The following is a 20,027-nucleotide window of genomic DNA, read 5'->3' on the forward strand; positions in this document are numbered from 1 at the left end:
ATTTGAAACAAAAATTGCGCGAACACTATATCCTACCAGGCCTAGCATAATGTCAGGTGGTCGTGACGCTGACGAAGGAAGCAGTCAGCGTGTTCAAGACGAAACTTCTATTTGGGCAAATATGTGCCCGGGAAACGAAATGTCAAAGTACAAGGAATAGACGCCGTACTCTGATGGCGGCGAACATGGTGTCAGCCGTCGATAATCTGATGCGCCGCAAGGCGCGTCGGCATTTATACAAGCGGCGCCGAACGTCACAGCCTCATCGCTGGTAGCCGCGTTAGTTGGAGAATTACCTCAGCAGTTCCCGTTTGCGCGCTCAAGCCTAACAGATGATCTTAAAATAATCTCGAATGTTCCCGACATTCTGATGCGGTTTGCGCAAGGCAGCAGCTAGACGCACAATAACTCCTCGAAAGGAATGATCGTGTGTAGCGATGTGATGCACCTTTCAGAACGAACAAAAACGTTGAAATAAGTTATGAAAAGCGCCATGATACGACAAAAATAAAAAATAACGCCTACATCGACATTCTGATTGTTAGTATTGTAGCAGAACACTAAGTGCGTAAGTAATGTAAAACGTAGAAAGAATATAGCATCTGATGTAGCCTTAAAATGAAGCGCTCCCGATATTGCAGGGAACTGGATGGCGGGATTGCAGTTGGATACATTCCAGCAATACTTATGTAGCTGCGGCTAGATAACATAGATAGGTGGGAGAGGTCTTTATCAAGGGGGCCTTAGATGCCTCATAAAACACGAAAATTGAGCGTCGGAGTCGGCGTCCCGCGTCGGCGGCGGCAAAAGAACTGTTGCCAAATATTATCGTAATATAATGACGTTACGATATGACGTCAACGCAGGGCATCGTCGCTTGGTCAAATGTGGACCGATCACGGAGCCAGGGCGAGACCAGGTGAGCAGCAGGAAGCATGCAATGCCTCGGATCCTCGAGGCAGTGCAAAACCACCTCAGGTGCAGAGAGCCTTCGGAGGGGAGCTGAGGAGGATCAATAGACAGACTAAGAACAAGATGGCTTTCGCCTTCGAGTCGCCTTAGACGAATGTATGAGGGAACTCATGAGTGTTTTCTTGGGTTGTAACCGAATCTAGAAAGCGTACGTGCTTTCTGCGTGGTAGTCTCAATGACTGCGCGGCAGACGCAGGGGACGTCTCAATGGAGCCGACTAAATAGGACCTCTAAATTAATGCTCTTTACTTTCAGCAGCAACAGTAACGCAGGTTTTGAAGGCAGTTTTTTGTGAAAATATGGGCTTAAATTTAAAGTGATGCCGACTACGGCAGCCTAGAGAGTCATTTTCCATAGCAAGCGTGAAGCTTTATTTGAAACTCAATATTTGTCAGACGCACCTCTACGTGGATTGGCGGAACTATCACTATAAACGCCATCCGCTTACGCCCGTACGATATGACATGTACTAAGTCGAGTGGAATTGGGTGGCAGCGACCGTAGGAGCGGTGGAAGTTGGCATTTATCTGCAGAATGCTAAAGGTTCGAGGAGCATTCTTGCGTCCATGTGTACTTATCGACCGCCTAGTACCGATTCACCAATGAAAATGTCACGGGGGTATGAATCAATTTCTGTAATATTGATTAGTATGACCAGTGAGAGCGAGGTTCCAAACGGGTGCGAAACCCGCCACTTTGCAGCGCTGGCAGCGCTGCCACGCGGTCACTTCCGTGGTGACGCCACGAAAGGGCCCCCATTTGTTCGCGTGACCACACAAAATAGTGACGCCAGTTTCAGCTCTCATTTAGTCTGCTAGACGCGCGCGCGTAGGCATGTCTTCGTCACTACCACCGTCGTCACCGCCGTCATCAGTATCTGCAAGTGATAAAGAAAATACTGAGGTATTGGAAATCGCTGCGATTCGCGACGTCGCGAATCATTCTCCCTTCGATCGTCTGCAAAGAAGCGATTCTTAAATCGACGACGGTCTGAGCAGCGACCAGTAGGCACCTGGAGACGCACGCTTGAGCCATGCTGGCGGGCAAGAACGCAGAACAGGAAGAAACGTTGTGGACGGGACAGGTACTCCTATCCTGTCCAGAAAAATAAGCAGTCCGGTGATTAACAACAACAAACGATCTATTCGACAACTATTTAAAGGTGAAATACGTCTGCACTGCTAAGAACACCATTCGCGTCTTCCGATTATTCTGTTACGCCAGTATCGCCCTCTTTCACCACCCCCCAACACACTCACACAAACGCTGCCGACGCTCTGCAAGTCTCGTCCCCAACTAGGTGTCCGTGCTGGCGCGTTTCGTCTATGTCAATGTCAAGCTCCGAAGAACAGCATATTTTCTGGATGTGCAAGGCCAGCTCCTGAGGAGTAGTTTTTTAAGGCCAACGTTCAATGCATGGCGGAGACACGTGGAGAGACGCAAATTGCATGCTAAGTCCTACCTGGAAGCTTTTATAAATAGACTTTGCAGCTGTCCGCGACAATGACATTTCTTCTTCTGGTATTTGAAACGACACTGGTGTAAGGCGCGGAGAACTGTTTTACTACATGCTGGCACGTAATGCACTTGAGGTCGTCGCTCCCACTTATCACACGCTGATGAGTGCACGACAAACCATTCGAAGCGGCGCGGCGAAGACGCACGACTTGAGACAATCAATCCAGACAATCGAAGCGAAGCCGCCTCCAGGCGTCGCTGCTCGTCGGCACCACGATAAAACATTGAGATAGTTGACGTTAGCGTTACTAGCGCGTCGTAACTCAACGCCTGGGGCGTGGCCCGCAGGCCAGCTGAAAACGTCATAATAGTGTCGATGTCGCAGGGTGCTGAATGCACCGTTGAGCGTTCGCACGCTGTTCACCCTAGAAATAAGATAACTTCTACGCAACGGACACAATTTGTACTTGGCTCAAAACGCTTTTGCATACCAAGCTGTCGAGTGAAGGCCACATCTCTAACTTGCAATTTCATGTCACTGCTCGTTTATTCTACAGGCTTACATGCCCTGTTTTGGCTCTAAGAGCCTCCAGCAGCTGACAGCTCTCTTGGCTTGGCCTTATGCTTCCATTTGGCGTCCTTTGCTTCGAGTCAAAGCATATCTGTGTGTATGAAGAAAAAAAAAGGTTTACAATAGACGAACGACAGTCACAATTGATACAAAACCATATAAAGTACCTACAAGCACAAACCCTTATAATTGTCGGCGTCTTCAATGTACACATTATGGATCTTAAGGCCGACCTTTGTCGTCGACTCTTTGTGTCACCCAATTTACATTATATGGGGCAACGCTCGGGTAACATATGGGAGACACAAAAAAAAAAACGTTGAACAGTACACTATTATCAATCATATTCATGACAGAACAATGTAAAACTCCTGCAAGCACAAACTCTTCATACTAGTCGGCGACTACAACGTAGACATTATGAAACTTAGGACCTAGCTTCGCCCCTCGCCATCATTCACTTCGTGGATATGCATTCCATGAAGTGAATTCTTTTTCTGCCACAAAATAAAAAGGTCAAACACCATGAAAATACCGAAATTAGGCGTCCATCAATCAAGCATGAGACAGCACAATGCACGGTGGAGTGAAAGTACACCAGAGGACGGTGCGGTGCAATTACGTACGTATTTGCGTTCCGGACCACACATTATCTTTCTGCCATGGATGAAAGCGAACGTAAGGCGCGGCATGCGGCGGCTCAACGGGAACGCCGACGCCAAGCTACTACTCCGAAGGCGAGGGCGCGGGAAGCGGCGGCAAAACGGCAAAAACGACGAACGGGAGATTCGCGGTTACCGAACGATCCTCAGTGCTTTACCCACTCATCATCATTCAGTTCGGGGATATGCATGGATATTTTTAATGGGAGAGATATTAGAATATCGGGAAAACGGAGGGAACGCAAACTCGGCGTGTGCTTTTCAGACCAACTATTTTACAGCGCAGCACTATGGCGCTCGTTCCTACATTGAGCGGCATCGCCGTCGCCGTCGTCAGCATAACCAATGCAGTGAACGAGTCGCTGTGCTAGCGTGTGCAATGCCTCGTGCCTGCTCGCGCTTCTTGTGACAGCGCAACGCATGCCTCTATCGCATGCGCATGAGAAAGTGCGTTGACCTGCGAGGCTTGAGAGATGACAAAGACGTGCGTTGGTTGAGGGGACACTTTGCGTGTGGAACGCTCTAGCGGACTCTTACATTTTCCATCTACTTTTCAAGGCCCAAGTTCTTCCCAATATACAAATTTTAGAGCACAGCTCGTAGACGCCCGTTCCTGCGTTGAGCGGCGTCGGCGTCGTCGTAACCGGTGCCACAAACGAGGACGAAAGAGAGCTAACGCGGCGCGTAGTGTAGGATGAAAGACGGCGATAGCGAGGAGAGCGCGAGGAGGAGGGAACAACAGTGGCGATACAACAGGTTCCGCAGCGGTCACCCACGGTGCCACAGTGATGCGCGGTCGCCGATGACGGCCACTAAGGTACTCTGCGAGGACGTCCACCGATTCCACATATGGAAATAAAGCGCGGCATGAACGGAGGCATTTCTGTGGCGGCTGTTGTGGAACAGGCCCACGCTGCCTTCAACGGTATTCCGTTTAGCGAGGCAGTCGTGCCTCAACTTATCGGAAAATCATAACACCGAAACAGCTGCGCATTGCGCAATATGTCACTACAATGCGCATCAGGCAGTATCACAATCGTCGGTGAATTTTTCGCTTTTTTTTCTTTCTTTCGTCTTACTCCACTGCGCAACGCTCCCTCCTAAATTTTCCTTTCCGTTCATGCCGGTACTGGACCTTCACCCGCGTGCTTAGCAGCGCAACGCTCCTGCTGCTACAGGCAACAACCACGGTTGTGCATGGAACAAATATTATTAATATAATACTACTACTACTACTACTACTACTACTACTACTACTACTACTACTAATAATAATAATAATAATAATAATAATAATGTTTATTTCTCATCAATACATTTGATGAAGGATAGCTGCAGGTAATAGCTGCTCTCCGAAAGAGGCAGCTTGACAAGGGCCCACAGCCACCTTTGAACACGACAGCAGTGGCAACAGTCAGCAGTACAAACTCAAATAACATGCAACAAAACAAACAAAGCTCATATTCCAAAAAGAAAATAACAGCACTGATAACAATATAGCAATTGCAGAGAATGATCAAAAACTGAACATGTGTATTTCGCGCAATTGGTTCTGTGTACAGTGTAGGAAATCTATGCCAGCTTTCACATATTTATTAAGTAACGTAGGAACTATGTAGGATAACTTATATTTGGAGTAGTTTGTTTTGGAACTTTCTGGGGAATATCTGGGGTTTATCGTCCAAAAACCACAATATGATTATGAGAGACGCCGTAGTGCAGGGCTCCAAAAATTTCGACCACAAGGGGTTCTTGAACGTGCACCTAGATCTAAGTACACCGGCCTCAAATATTTTCGGCTCCATCGACAATGCAGCCGCCGAGGCCGGGATTCGATACTGCGACGTTCGGGCCTGCAGTCCAGCGCCATAACCACTAGACCACCATGGCGGGGTATGCATGGAACACTTAAGTGCAACATATAAATTCAACCATAAAATGTGGAAATGTGAAATGACAAGTGACCTCGATAAACGACAACATTTCCGTGTCAGAAATGGCTGATCACGGACAAGCCCACGATGGAGACAGCACCAATTATTCGGAAATGGCGCATAAAAATGCACATATCTGTGACGCACATTCGAGTTTGGAGTTTCCTACAATATTTACTTGAGAGAGCTCTGGATTTGCGATCGCTGAGCCACCACGGGAATGATGATATTAGATGCGAAGCAGCTTATGGCAGAGTTCAATCCGGTGGTGGTGGTGGTGTGCGGCGTGACCACCCTTCTCTCTCCACACACTTCCTCTGGACGCGCCCTTCCCCCCTCTCGCACGCCTCATTCTCTCCTGTGCAACGTCGCGATGAGCGCCAGCGCATGCGCGTCCCCTCCCCCTCTCTCTCCTCTCCTACGCTCTCATCCTCTCGCGCGCCTGTCGCCCGCGTTCCCCGCTCGCCTTTTGAGAATTAACGGCCAGACTAGAGGGAAGACACGACGCGCGTAACGTTCCTCTTCGCGTTCCACGACGCTTTGAATGTATGGATGCGCTTACGACACGGGACGTCGCCCCAGCTTAAGAACCAGGCGAGCCAGCTCCTAAAAAATTGCACCATCTCCCGCTCAAGAGAACCACTTCCCCGCTGCTTCGCATGCACATGGTTCCCTTTAGCGGGAGATGGTGTAATTTTTAATAATATTATTATCTGGATTTTAACGTCTCAAAACCACGGTATGATTCTGAGAGACGCCGTAGTGGAGGGCTCAGGAAATTTTGACCACCTGGAGTTATTTAACGTGCCCCTAAATCTATGTAAACGGGCCTCACACATTTTGGCCCCCATTGAACCTGCAGCCCCCGCGGCCGGGATTCAATCCCGCGACCTTCGGGTCAGCAGTCGAGTACCATAACCACTAAACCACCGTGGCGGGGTTGCCTAGTCTTCATGCTTGCTGCTTCGAATGCGTTTGTAGCTGTGTTTATTAAGGCGAAAGCCCTATATGCCTCGCTAAACACGAAATTTGACCGTCGGCGTCTGGGATGAGTCGTGCAAGAAGTCATCATGGCGCGAAGACTTTACCGTATGACGTCATCATGACGTCAGAAATTCTGGCTTGAGGTCATGGAGAGTAACGCCACACAATGCCGCTGTATTACCCTCCTGTGGGCGGCGAACAAAACCGGAGGGTGCGCGATTTCAAGAAAAGAAAATAAAGACGGCGCTTTGCAGAGGCACGTGAAGCCACGGCTCGTGTTCCTTGCTGGCCTTAATTCTGCTTTAGCCGTCTAGTTCGTTTACTCCTGTGACATAAGCCATGCGGTCATCAAGTGACATCGTAGCTTGGTGAAAGGTCGGCTGATCACGGAGGCAGTGTAAAACCAGTTGAGGTGCGTCAGATTCTGGAGAGCGAAATCTCGATAAACACACGAAGCTTTCGGAGGCTGGCGGAGCAGGATAAATACATCTAGGTAGCCTACATGACTGGCCGTTGATGTAGGCTCCCCGATACATCGGCTGAGAAGAAAAAAGAAAATGGCTTTCCCCTTTGAGTCGTCTCAGGAGAATGCACAAGGGACCCTGCAATTTGTTCTGTTTTGCTTTGAGTTTCGGGTAAAGGAATGTCTGACTGTGAACATCCCGAGCGGATTGGAATTGGTCAGCCTAAAAGGGTCAGGGTGGTCAAATAAGACGGCTGGGCGTTTGCTGCACTGCATGAACTTCATTTATCGACAAAGCGTCTGCAGGTGGCTGCTACACAGGGTCCATTCGACGCGCATGAACAGTTCACAGGGTACTGAACATTCGTAACAAAACGTGTTGCAGAGGTGCAGCGCTGGATCGGGATTTTTCTGCACCCTCCCAGATGCGGTGCAACTTGGTTAATGCAGAAGTGCGGTGTGAAGTCGCAGTGCAGCAGACGACACTTATACGAAACGACGCCGCTTGTTCATTTTTAATATACTTGCGTGCCAGAGAGAAATAGAGAACTGTTTTAGCAATTGCTTTATTTCAACACACACTAACCGTAGCCACAAGTTACAGATGAAGACATTTGTCAGTAAGTCAGTTATTTTACTTGCATACTACATAAAGAAACGAAAAAGCAAGAATGTATGGGTTGGTTGGTAATAACTCCATGGGTGGCCGAGAAATATTTGCACGATTACCGCATCGCTTCAGCAAGTTCGTCATGAGGCTAGGTTTTTCGTGAGCCCTAGCACTGCAGATCATAAAGAACGCACTTTGTCATAGAATAAAGTATATGCCTTTATTGGAATTGATTCCTACAACTACAAAATGCTGAAGTTGTATGGTTTGAACTGAAAAAGGCAAAGGTTTGCCGCAACGGCGAAGCAATGAATCCGATAGCAAAATATTAGAATGTCACACGAAGAACGGCAAGCAGCTCGATACTTGCAACGTGCCGCTCGAGCGCAAAGGGCTGACGAAAAGAACACACACAGGACGACCGTGAATTAACAAGGGTCACAGCTCGACACTTGCAGCGCGCTGATCAAACAGAAGGAGGGGCACTCGTAAAGAACTCACAGGTACACATATGACTAGTGCGAACTAACTGTTATGGTTATTACTTGTTCGTGTTTGAGCAGCGCGCTACAAACCAACCGTCTTAGACTTCTTTTGTAGCGTTAGCTACACTGACCGAGGCGGAGCACTTTCACGTGGCAGTATCAGAACAGTGCTGCGCATGCGCGAGGTGCAGTGACGTCATACGGCGCAGAGCTGGCGTACCAGAGCCGCCGCCGCCACCGCCGCGCGCGCCTTGCTGGTCTGCGCATGCGCATTTGAGCGCACTCGGTGTCCCTTCTTCACGAAAAGACACAGGCGCAGTGCAGTCTGGGTAACGTCGCCGGCGCGGAATGCAGCATGTCGCATCTCGCACCGGCGCTCTGACGGACGCCGGACGCGTCGGTCGCGCCGCGCTTCGGACTATAGAGTGCAGCGCGTTTTTTAGCGTAGCGCTCCTGCGCCGAGCGTGCGCGCGCAATGACGTTAGACTGGAGTATATCAGCCCCTTTATTTTGCGGGCACACGCAGATGTATTAGTGAGGGCATTCATATAGCGGGGAGGAGGAGGAGGAAAAGAAAAACGGAAGGACAGGGACGTCAGTCATTTGTTAGGCCGGCTGGCTGGCGTTTGCCAGTGTGGTATAGCCATGCAGAAGGAGAGCGCAAATGCTGCTAAGCGGCGCAGAAAACCGGAGAATCTTGACAACCAGAAAACCTAAGAATAATCAGCTGAACCTTTGCTAACGCTGCGTATATCCTGTCATAGCCGAGTTAAGCCACTGCAAATTTTTCTTTAAAACTGCGGCGCGTAGATTGACCCCTCCGAATCTCGGCCAGCGGGTTGGCGTTTGACGCATTGTTTACTGGGCCTTCCAAATCATCAGTGGGTACAGACGTGGGCTACCTTTTAGTGCGCGTCTCAAGGGCAGCTTTCAAACTGATGTAGGAGTCTTGGTTTAATGCACGCCCGTCGGGCAATCTCGCGGGTGACACTACACACACTGAAGCATCTCCGAGCTCTGCGTGGCGTTAGCGTTAAATGGCGTATAAATAGCTCACCGTTGTTATACAGAACAGTTGGTGGCACGTGGCTAAGTTCTTTAAAGCAGCGCGCTGTGGAACTAGGGGCCGAAGGCTCGAAACCGCGTAGCGCGCGTCGGAAATTCTTTCTTCTAATTTATTTTTCTAAGTGGCTTTTATTTATATATACATACTAAATATATCCGGGGCATGACGGCGACGGTAACCGCGACGGAAAAAACCAGCCGAGAGTTTCGATATAATTGCTAATGCAATAAAAACTGCGTAGTGCAACACCTGACTAGATACCAAAATGAAATGAGCATGGACTCGTCACTAGAACTATTACATTTCATTACGCGCTGAAAAAAATAATAAAGTTAAACGGATCTCGAATCTAGGCTTATTGTACGCAAACAGTAGTCTGATTTTCTAGTTCGCCAAAAGAAATAGCTGCTTAATCTAGACATCAGCAAAAAGGTTACAATGAAACTGCAGCAACATTATTGCAAATTTATAAGTGCTCGTATCTTTTCACACTTATGAATGCAATGGGTCTCTCAGCACGTCATTATTATTACGATATGCGTCATGGCGCCATAAAAATGTTCAATTTTAAAAGTAAAAAAAAAGAATGCGCAGCTTGCACTTGTGGTGCAACGCTGGAACCAACAGTGGAGCTAGGCAGCCTTCCTTGTTTCTCTTTATTTTTCATATTTAGACAGCGGAGCTGTTAAGCTTTTCGTTACAGCGTGCAGAGCCGATAGAAAAGCGTCATCATTAACCGGCACGCCCTCTCTTCGTAATCTTCAGCTTCGCTCCCAGCACACGTGCACCCAGTTGTCCGGCGTCTGATCCAATAACCCTGATGGGCGAGATAGCGAGTACAGAGAGAGAGAGAAAGAAAAAGGCACACAAAAAGGAAATAGAAAAAACAGAGCAAGACAGAAAGAGAAAGAAAGAGAGAAAGACAGAGACAAATGATATATATATATATTTATATATATATATATATATATATATATATATATATATATATATATATATATATATATATATATATATATATATTGTAACGAACGAGACACAGAGACAGCACCCGTTCCTGGGCCGGCTGTTCTATTATCTGTCTTCGTCTTCCTCTGCTTCTCTAGCCTAGCATGCGCCCGTGCCCGAGCGTCGCTCTTCTTCACTACACTCGGCCACGCTGCGAGCATGGAGTCCTGCCAAAAATCGCCCCTTTATGGCGGTGGTCCTCTCCTCGCAGATGGAAACATTCAGAGGTCCTGGGCCACCATCCGTAGTATACTGATGCCTCTGGCGGGCGGAATTGGCTGCCTCGCGGAGGCCGGTCATGGCCTCGCTGTGACTTGCTCTGGAAGTCAGGCGCTGATGGTTCTGGTGGACGCCATTGGCTATGTCGTGATGGTCGTCGCACCGTAATCGTAAACGTCTCAGGCGGGCGGGATTGGCTGTGTCTGGGTGGCCGCCCCAACCTGCCTTGCTGGGCTGCCGAACACTCTGGTGGGCGACATTGGCTGTCTCGTTGTGGCTGCAGGTCTCGGCCACGCTGCGACCTGGCGTTGTGTTCTGCAGGAGGTAGCGCTAGCGGGCTGCACTGAACCTTCATTGAGGGCCGAAGGTGCCTGCGACCCTTCAGAAAGGGTCGAAGGTGCCTGTGACGACTGTCTTGTCGCAGTTCTGAACGCATTGTAGGAGGTCCTTGAGACTGTATGGTGGGCGGCTGCGAAACCACAGGATTAGGAAAGATGACCTCAGCAACTGTGAAATCCTCGGCAGGCTTTAGCTGTGAGGCCGAGTTTATGTCTGCCGGTATGTCGAATGTCGCAGGGCTACCTTGTTCAGGAAAGCGGAGGTCAGCATGCAAACCACCGGTAAACTTGGGCGGTATTGGCAGGTCTATTATTACGCCAGCTTGATTGGTCGCGTGAGCGGTGATGATTGTTATACGCTCTTCGAGTTCCTTCACCGGTAGCGTCTCAGACACGACAGAAGCTGGCACCTGCTGGTGCCGCTTCGTCTGCGTTGGACCAGGAGCGCCAGCGCAGTCCTCTCGATGGTGGATAAACATGGGAGGGGTGCCTTGTCCTTCGTATTTTGTTTGCTGAGGTAGAACTGGCGTCGTCGCAAAATAAACCGGCGCCTCCACGTGCCCAAGTGATGATGAGCTTGGGACCCCCATAATCGATTTTTGTGGCTTGGAGGCGGTCATGGACTCGGGTAAGGAACGTAGTGAGGTGGGTCGCGACGAGACGATTGAGTTCTCGACCGCGAAGCCCACCTTGTGGCCTGTGTCGGTGTCTGTATCTGCCGCGGGGCCTTGCGCGAAGCTTGCTGTGAAGGTGCTGTAGGGCACAGGTACACCATCCGTACAGTCTTTTTGACGGTCTCGGTTACGGAGGGAGGGCATGGTAGTGGGGGCCCGAGCTGCACCATCGAGCTTGTACGTCTCACAGCTCCCATCCGCGGCTGACAGTGGGTCGGTAGTTATGGGGTTCTTGAGGGAAGCACTCGCGACACACTCGGCCAATGACTGCTGTGGGGTCGGCAGATGTGCCAGCAGCTGGTCACTGAGGGTGCTGTCGCTGATGGACATCTGTGGCTGCGGTATTTCAACTTGGGAACTTGGGGCCGAGAAAAAGCTCGGAGTGAAGGAGCGGAGCTTTACTCGGCCGCCATCTATGATGAGCTGAACTTCACCAGACATGAGGTAGTCAGCTCCCAAAACCATGTCAGCGTGCAAGTCCTCGAAGACAGGAACGGCGGCAAGGAACTTGTTCCCGGCTTCGGTTTGTATCTGCAAATCCAGCGCGCCGACAGGCAGTGCGCTCCCGCCGAGGCCGCGCAGGGGTGCCTCCGACCAAGGCTGGAGGGCGACTGGGGCATGGCGTCGATGTAGCGCAGTACGAGGAGCTCCAGTTTGCACAACAGCCGTAAGCTCACCAATTCCGTCGACGCGGACCTGTACTGTAGGAAGGGGCCGCGTTCTGTATTGGGTGGCTCGATGTGTGTGTGGTGGTGCCACGTCGACGAGCCGGTCACCGAAAGTCGGCTGGAGGTCCTCCCTCTGGACTGGCTGTGGGAAGAAGCAGAGTCCGGTGTTCGTGCGAGGGCAGGATTCCGAACTTATGTCGATGAGCTGCAGTGTTTAGCTGCAGCCTCGAGGAGGTGCCGCTCTTGAGCTCCGTCCTCGGTATTCGTCTGGTTGAACACGCCCGTGTCATAGCGACTCCGGCCGAAAACAGCGATGAGCCTGGCACTCCATTCGAGCCAGGACCGTTGCTCCATGCCCTCGTATTTATGCCATGCCTCGGCGCCACCACGAAGGCGGTCGATTGCCACCTGCCATTTGTGATTGTCGGGCCAGGCATGCCTAGAGCCGAGCGTATTGATAGTCGCCACCCATAAATCTGCGTCATCCTGGAAGCCTCGGAACTGTGGTACTTCCGGAAAAGCGGCATATGGTAAGGCGGCCGGGCGGACCCCGGAGCTCAACGACGCCAAGCGGTGGAGCTGTTGTGAAAGTTGCGTAAGGGCACGCAAGGGGTCTGCGCCGCGGTCGGGTGAACCGCCCGATGCGCAAGAAAACACGTCCGCGGAGTATGCGGTCTTAGTACTCGTGGAGGCGAGATCTATAGGCAAGGGAGCGTGGATGACGTCCCTTGGCGGCTGACACGTTGGTATAGTCCTTGCTATGACATCCACGCCTTTGGAAGCGTGAACCGCGTTCCCAGAAAGGAGGAGACCGTGTGTCGTCATGTCGTGCGCGGCGTCCGTGCAGGAAAGTCGAGCCGCCGAGGAGGCCTGGACGCCGTCCCCGGACGGCGTTTGCAGCGCCGGGAGGTTACGAGGTGCCGAGGAGGCATTGACGCCGTCCCCGAACTGTAGTAGATGCGGTTGCAGGTAGGCGGGTTCCATGTTCGCCTACCTTGGCGGCTTTCCGTGGATGGCGGGTCTGGAACGCCGAAGACGTACGAGCACAGGCAGTGTCTGCCTTAAGGCTTCGTTTCCGACGACTGCGCCATTGTAACGAACGAGACACAGAGACAGCACCCGTTCCTGGGCCGGCTGTTCTATTATCTGTCTTCGTCTTCCTCTGCTTCTCTAGCCTAGCATGCGCCCGTGCCCGAGCGTCGCTCTTCTTCACTACAATATATATATAGTGTAAGGATCCAAGAGCGGCGCTCGGGCACTGGCGCGAGCTGGGCTAGGACGAGGCAGACAACGACGAAGAGAATAAGAACAGCCGGCCCAGCGAACAGGCGTTGTGTCTATTTCTCTGTGTGTTTGCTTGACAATGGCGCAGTCGTCGAAAGCTTTGGCGAACCCCAGCTGCTAGCTTGAGGTAACGCGTCTTCCTAAGGAACGCCGTCGCGCTTCCTCGGCGATGGAACCCGCAAGTCGACCATCGCCGCAAGTATCCATACCACCACCAGCGGACGGCGTCCAGGCCTCCACGGTGGTTCCGGGGAACTACTTGAATGGCGACGTGCTACTTCGCGCCAACAATGCGCACGGGCTCCTTTCGCCTGGGTCCATCGCTCACTGTTCCCATGGCGAGTGTCCCGTGACCAAGACTCTACCATCATCTGAGCCGCCAAGTGACGCCGTCCACGCTTCCTTGGCCGTGGATCTCGCCGACGTGAGTGGTGCGACTGCCGCATACTCCGCGGACACGATCACTGGCTCATTAGGCGCTTCACCTTACAGCAGCGCGGAGCTCTTGCGTGTGCTCAAGCAACTGTCAGAACATCTCGGCCGTTTGTCGTCGTTGAACTCCGGGTTCTCGCCTGCCGCTTCACCATCGTCGGCTTTTTGGGCAGTACCGGAGTTCCGAGGTTTCCAGGACGACGTCGTGGGGTGGATTCAGACCATCAACTTGCTCGGCACCCTCCTTGCCTGGCTGGACAATCGAAAATGGCTGGTGGCCGTCGACCGCGTTCGCGATGCCGCCAAGGCATGGCATGCATACGAAGGGATCAAACAACGGTCGTGGCCTGAATAGGTGTGCCAAGTTGACCAGTCTTTTCCGCCCTCTCTCTCATACCTGCGACCCCCTCCCTGCCCACCGAGTCTCTAACGAGGATGGGAGCTGTGAGGCACACAACCTCGACGGCGCAGCTCGGGCTTTCACAAACCTGCCCTCCCTCCGAGATCAAGCTCGCGAGGCGCAGCGCCCCTATGGTGCAGCTGTGCCCAGCGCCAACCAGCCCTACTTCGCAGACACAGCTTGCGAAGGGCAGCATCTCGATCGTCCATCAGTTTCCCGGAGTCCCTGCGCAGACATCATCGTGGACGCGGAAGACCACGCGCCCGACACGGATACCGCCCGGGAGCAGGATTCCACGCCACCTATTTCGCACTCCGCGACGCCCCCACCAGCACCCATCTCACCAGACAATAATACCGCCCACAAGACACATCAGTTGGCGATGCAGCCGCCAAGCTCGCCAGTGCGTGAGCATGAGCACGTCCGAGATTTAGTGCCGGACACGCTCCAAGTCGGGGAACCGGGCAAGCGTATGGCACACTTCAGTGCACTCTCAGACCCACCAGTGCAGCTCCCGCAGACTCGAGAGCAGTCACTGCCCGAATTCGCCGACGGTCAACGTGCGCTGGTCTGGTCCAAGGAATATAATATGACCAACACGACTACAAACGTCGAAGGCTTGCCTATGCGTACTACGCCCCTCTCCGAGCCAAGAAAACGAGAAGTATTGGAGCACATACACCTTCCCCCACTTGCGAGCCCTGAAACAATGGAAGCCCCTGTTTCGGCAGCGCCGTACATTCCGCCTAGCTCGCGCAATCGTAGTTCATCGACGCGAAGCGGACGCACTCCTTCAAATCTTCGGATACGCGCCCGTCTACTGACGACACGGTCTGTCGGCGGCCACCACACATCAATTCGGTCGTCCACCGTTCCTTGTAAATCACATGCGGCGCATTTGGAAACGCGACAGGCGAAGCGGCAGCGACAGCTACGACCTTCCCGCAATAGCCAGTGCCGTCCACCTGAAGCATGTTTCACAGCCTATGAAATCAAGTTGCTGCGTGGCCGAGACCGTCCAGCACGCAACAGCCAAGGACGCCCTCCAGAGGCGATTTGGCAGCTCGCCATGCAATTTCGCAGCGTGGCCGAGTGTAAGGATCCAAGAGCGGCGCTCGGGCACTGGCGCGAGCTGGGCTAGGACGAGGCAGACAACGACGAAGAGAATAAGAACAGCCGGCCCAGCGAACAGGCGTTGTGTCTATTTCTCTGTGTCTTTGCTTGACAATATATATATATATATATATATATATATATATATATATATATATATATATATATATATATATATATATATATATATATATATATATGTAACGTATGAACAAGGCGATGGTAGGAGAAGGCGACGAAGAAGAAGTGCGCGTGCATTAGAATAAAGGCATGGCATCTGAACCATGACGCGTCTCTGTTTTGTAACGTCACACAAGTCGACAGGATCGACCTCATCAACCTGCCATGGCTAAGCCGAAGCCTCCGCTCAACATACCGAAGTACAAGGGAACACCAGAAGACGTCCCCGTCGACAAGTGGCTTCTTCTTTTCGATACGAAGGCGGTCGAGGCAGCATGGACACACAGCGATCGGGTCAGTCACTTCAGCGAATACATCGAAGGGGAAGCGTTCAAGTGGTACCTGACAGAGATTTTCGGCAAAGGCGAGACATGGGACGACATAAAGAGCGGCATGCAAAACCGCTTTACTACGACCGACGGAGATGCCTTCCGTCTCTTCATTCACTACCGGCTGAAAGGAGGGCAGACCATCAAGGACTACTACGACGAGAAAAAACGACTGGGCTCCTTGACCGACCTTAAAGAGTGCCACATCATTTCCGGACTGACTGACGGTGTTCCTCCTGATGTGGAACTAGCGCTGGCCGGACTGTCTTTCACCTCGTCATCAGAGTGGCTCGCCGCTGCTCAACGGGTCGAGACATCCTTAAAACGGGTGAGAGGAGTTTCTTTTGCTCGTAATCCTGGCACTACATCAGGAGCTTCACGTCTCTTCAGCAAACCGCAGCAGCCAACGTTGATTTCTCGACCGCGTGCCCCACAAAACGAATGTAGATATTGCTCAGCTGCTGGTTTCCCACGACAGTTTCATTGGCACAACGAATGTCCGCGCCGCGGCAACGTGTCCGCTATTGAGACTAGACCGGGAAACGAGGAGAGCGACCCAGAGTTTCATTAATACGCTTCAAAGCTCTCATCAACGGAAGGTCAATAACTGCAATTCTCGATACAGGAGCAACAATTACTTGTATCAGTGAGGATGTGTACAAACAGCTCAAACTTCAGTTGATGAGAGACTCCAGCATCGCTGTCCAGCAAGTTACTTCAAGCATTCGAACTTTGGGTCGCGTAAACATTCACTTGCAAATTGGGAATGTCACAAAGAAAGTTTATGTACACGTTCTGCGAGGCATGAGAACGCAATTAATTCTTGGCCTAGACAGCGCTTCGTACTTCAATCTTTCTGTAAATTTGGAAAGCAAGTCAGTGACACAAGGACGTGAAAATTTGAACCTACCGCATCATAATGAAAAGCAAACCATTGAAGCCCCGCTGATGAAAACCCTGACTTCGGAAAACTTATCAGAGCGTGAATCTGCAGTGCTCGACTCTCTTTTAAACAAGTATGACGAGATCTTTTCGAAATCCCAAACAGATATTGGATGCATCACTACTGAGCAACATAGGATCGCACTTACCAATGCTGTACCAATTCATCGAGCACCATACAGATGCTCACAGGCAGACAAAGCGGAGATTAACAAACAAGTTGACGCCCTCATTAAGCAAGGTGTTGTGAGGCCTTCGTTGTCCCCCTACGCCGCACCGGTCATCTTAGCGGAAAAGAAGGGCGAAGGACGTACTCGTCTATGTATTGACTACCGCAAGCTCAACGCCATAACGGTACCCGACTATCAACCAATTCCACGTATAGATGATATTCTTGACCACTTGGGAAAGGCGGAGTTTTTCACTACGTTGGATGTAACGTCCGGATACTGGCATGTCCGAATGCATCCCGACGACGTTCAGAAAACTGCGTTTGTCACGGCTAATGGTCACTATGAGTGGTTGGTAATGCCGTTCGGGTTAAAGAACGCTCCGGCTACATTTGAAAGAGCAATGAAATCAGTAATAGCCAAACATCAGCTCACTAATGTTACCAACTACTTTGACGATGTGGTCGTATACTCGGAGACATTTGACGATCATATACGACACCTCGAGGCCTTATTAAAAGCTCTTAAAGCCGAGAACGTAAAACTAAAACGAAAAAAGTGCCAGTTTGCAAGATCCAGCATTGAATATTTGGGCCACAAAATTTCACAAGGAATAGTGACACCTAAGCAAAGTAACGTGGCTGCAATACTCAGATTTCCGACACCTAAACGAGAGAAAGATCTCCAGCGTTTCCTGGGCACTGTAAACACTTACAGACAGTACATCCCTCATTTCAGCGATATCGCTCTTCCCCTCACGAAACTACTCTGCAAAGGCAGCAAATGGTCGTGGACAGAAGCATGCGAGCAAGCCTTTCGGGAACTGAAGGAGCGAATGACTGAAGAACCGGTGCTTCGCATATACGATCCTTTTAGACCATGTACTGTGTACTGTGACGCGTCTGCTGAAGGCATTGGTGCAGTGCTGAAGCAGCCTGACGACAAAGACAAGGAACATCCCATTGCCTATTATTCCCGCAAACTACTTAAGCATGAGATGAATTACGCTATTACAGAGAGAGAATGCCTTGCCATTATAGATGCCATTGATAAATGGCATTGCTACCTTCACGGAAAGCCGTTCACTGTCGTAACGGATCACTCTGCACTTCAGTGGTTGAAGAATGTTAAGAATCCTCAAGGTCGTCTCTTCCGGTGGTCTTTAAAGCTGTCCATGTATGAAGTCAACATCAAACATCAAAAAGGCGTAAGCAACGTAGAAGCAGATACACTCTCCAGAGCCCCCATAGTTCAACTTCTCTCACACGACGAACTTCAACGATGCACCAATGAGCACCCAAGAGGACCGTATTCATTGGAAAACAACATAGTCATCGTCAAAAGAAAAGGACTGAGGAAGATATATGTGCCCCATGAACTGCGCCCTACCATTCTTAAGAACGCACATCGACATTTCGGGCATGTCGGAGTGAAGAAGACACTGTCACTCCTGTCTCCACAATACTATTGGCCGGATATGGTAACCGATGTTGCCACCTATATTCGGCATTGCGATACATGCCAGAGATGCAAGAAGACGAAAACAAAGAAGTATGGGACACTTGAATCGCTGCCTCCAGCTGAAGAGCCTTTTGACCTCTTCGCAATGGACACCATTGGAGGGTTTTCTGGATACGGCTCATCAAAAAGGTTTATCCATTTGGTTATTGATCATGCTACTCGTTACGTATGGGCGTTCGCTCATAAAAGTGAAAACAGTGACGCCTACATCTCATGCCTGAAAACCATTTTTTGCTGCGGGAAAACCACGGAAGTTCCTTTCAGATCGTGGAACGGGATTCACAGCAGGAAAATTTAAGCAGTTTCTAAAGCACAACCGAATACATCAACTCTTCACTTCATCTCATCATCCGCAATGCAATGGTATGAACGAGCGGACAAACCAGACCATTGTAACCAGACTTAAATGTAAGATCAATGACGAGCCACAGAAGTGCTGGACAAAATTGCTCTCGGAGGTAATAGACGAGTACAATAGAACGCCCCACGAAGTTACCGGCTACGCACCTTCATTCCTGATGTATGGAATTCCATCGTATCCAACTATTCTGGAACAACGAGAAGAAACTGTTGAAGAAGCGCGGAAAGCTGCTGTTAACAATTCTATCGCCTACCACAATAAGAACAAAGTCATCTATGATAGGAAATTTTGCCCAATTGAGTTCCAAGTCGGTGACTTTGTCCTTTACGAGACACCATGGCATCCCAACAACGGCAAACTGAGTTCAATCATGGAAGGTCCTTACAAGATTCTACGCAAGGTCTCACCAGTGAACTATGAGATCAACCGCTCTGTGTTTCCTTTAGGTAGAAACTCTGATATTGTTCATGTTAGCAAACTGCGGCGTTATTTTGTACCATCTGAACTGAGACTTTCTCGGGGGGAGGGGGAAAAGTGTAACGTATGAACAAGGCGATGGTAGGAGAAGGCGACGAAGAAGAAGTGCGCGTGCATTAGAATAAAGGCATGGCATCTGAACCACGACGCGTCTCTGTTTTGTAACGTCACATATATATATATATATATATATATATATATATATATATATATATATATATATATATATATATATATATAAACAACAGAGGGAAAAAAGTTTGCATTTTTTCTCTTCCTTCCCTTCCTTTCTCTGTCTTTCTTTCGCTCAGTGCTCGTTCTTTCGCCCATTCGAGGTGTCGCATCCTACGTCAGACCAATCGGCGGAGCAGGAAAGCACGCTGCGGATGCACATGTTCGTGGAGCGAAGGACAAGATGTCGAAGAGATCGTGCGCCGATCGTATCCATTTGCACGCCTTAGGTGTAGCTATGTCAGGTGCCATAGAGTTTCCTATAAATACACTACAGGGAACTCTGGGGCTAACGTCTATGGGAGCTGGAACGTATGCGCTTCATTCAGCATGGGAATCATGCATAATACAGGGATCTGTCTCATCTTCGTTCTTTTCGCTCCGTTTGGCTCCGTGGGACCTGAATTCGCTATGTCGCAGCACGAAGTTCAGCAAACGTTCAGCAGTTCCACTTCAACACCTTAACCTTTTAGGC

The sequence above is a fragment of the Rhipicephalus sanguineus genome, chromosome 9 (assembly GCF_013339695.2).
Source record: "Rhipicephalus sanguineus isolate Rsan-2018 chromosome 9, BIME_Rsan_1.4, whole genome shotgun sequence".
Classification (NCBI taxonomy): Eukaryota; Metazoa; Arthropoda; class Arachnida; order Ixodida; family Ixodidae; genus Rhipicephalus; species Rhipicephalus sanguineus.